This window comes from Meleagris gallopavo, chromosome 2 (genome assembly GCF_000146605.3).
Source record: "Meleagris gallopavo isolate NT-WF06-2002-E0010 breed Aviagen turkey brand Nicholas breeding stock chromosome 2, Turkey_5.1, whole genome shotgun sequence".
NCBI classification, from domain to species: Eukaryota; Metazoa; Chordata; class Aves; order Galliformes; family Phasianidae; genus Meleagris; species Meleagris gallopavo.
The window spans coordinates 32,799,574-32,801,370 of NC_015012.2; positions in this window are offsets into that span (position 1 = coordinate 32,799,574).

Sequence of the window (1,797 nt, forward strand, 5' to 3'; positions counted from 1 at the left end):
TTTTTTTTGCAGTGGAGAGGAAACCCACTGAAGCCTGCAGGGCTCTTTGCTGCTGGCTAAACTGCTAACTGTAGGTGAGGAATCAGCTTTGAAGGTCTTTTAAAACAGCAGTTAGGTGCAGTTGTTTGAAATGTTGTGAGGTCCTGCTGTTTGTGCTCTGTGGTACCTTTCACACCTGGGAAATCTCTGACGCCTGCTCCCATCCTTCCCTTCCCAATGAGCTGCCTGAGAGCAGTTTGTTTTCTTTTCACTCAGCCCCAAGAGAGGCTGTTTCTCCATCACTGCAGTTATTTGTGAGGCTCTGCAGTGGTTTCTGGCACAGACAAGTGGCTTTCCTCTCTGCAGCAGCCCAGCAGGACCTAACATCTCCCTCAAGCAATGAGCCCACCTGGGCCGGTCCCTCTGTCCCAGCGAGTGGCAGCACTATGATTTGTGCTCAGCCCCTGCATGCTGCACGTCAGGATGCCAGCCTTCCCCTGCCTCCCAGGCCAACTCTCCCTCCTCTCTTAATCCTTTCCTGGGCTCCTTGCTTGCAGCCTTGTGGCTCGCCCAAGTCTATTCCCAGCTTACAGTGATGCAGGCACGGAGAGACACAAGCCCTAATGCAGCCTGGCAGCTCGGCGCGTTGGCTCTCCGGAGAGCAGCACTGAGCTGCATGAGTAATAGCTCTGGCAGCGCCGTGCAGCTCGCTGGGAGTGGGACAGCCACCTGCAGCAGTGCTGGGGGAGGTCTGGAATGGAGGGGAACAGGGGAGAGGTGGAGCAGGTGGGAGGGTGCAGCCGGCTGGGGTGCAGGCAGTGCACCAGCCTGCCTTTGGCAGCGGGTCTGGCTTCCACAGCTACAAAAGGAGCCCCAGGTGACAAGATTTCTCACCTCAGGCAATGTCTCACCATCCAATTATGCCTGCTTTTGATTATCTGTCCTCCAAGGCCATCTGCCACCCCCTTCCTACATCTGCCTCCTCCCCTGGGAGGGCTCTGCACCCCGCAGCAACGTGCACGCCAATGAACACGCAGTGAGGCATTCCCAGCCATCTGCATAGAGGTGAACGGAGCCCTGCTGCTGCACTCACAAATCCGACAGTGGTCCCACAGAAAGGATCCAGTTCAGAGAGAAATGCGGTTAGCACGTCTGAGTTCTTTGTTCACCCAGCCTGCAAGCTAGCTTGCTGTTCAGGGCATCTCGAGACATCCCCGGTGCTGAAAATCGCACAGCGGGGCCTGGCATCTCCCTGGCACCGCGTCTGAGCTGGGAGCCTGGCTGGGTGGCTGCCCGGCCGTGTGCGGACACTGACCTCTAGTGGGAATGGATCCCTTCTCTCTTTCATAGAATCGTGGAACCGTTTGAGTTGGAAGGGACCTTGAAAGGCCATCTCGCCCAACTCCCCTGTAAAGTACAGGGATGTGTCTACTTGCAATGGTAATGATGCTCAGTGACATAGCAGAAGGGGATTGTAGAGAGCCCAGAATCATAGAATCGCTACGGCTGGAAAAGACTTCTTAAGATCGTCTAGTCCAACCGTCCACCTACCACCAATATTTCCCCTCTAAACCACAAGTAATAGCTTTATGATGGAGCCGTAATACAGTACAGCACAGTGCCATATAAAAACTAGTAAAGGCATCTGGGGAAGTACTTTATGGATAACACAAAGCTGAAAGAGCAGGAACTCCGTGTGTGTGGGAAGAACTTTCAGAGGAGGTTCAGGTGGACTATTAGGAAAAAAACTCTTCTCCAGAAGAGTGAGAATGCAGTGGCACAGGCTGCACAGGGAGGTGGTGCAGTCACCGTCCCTGG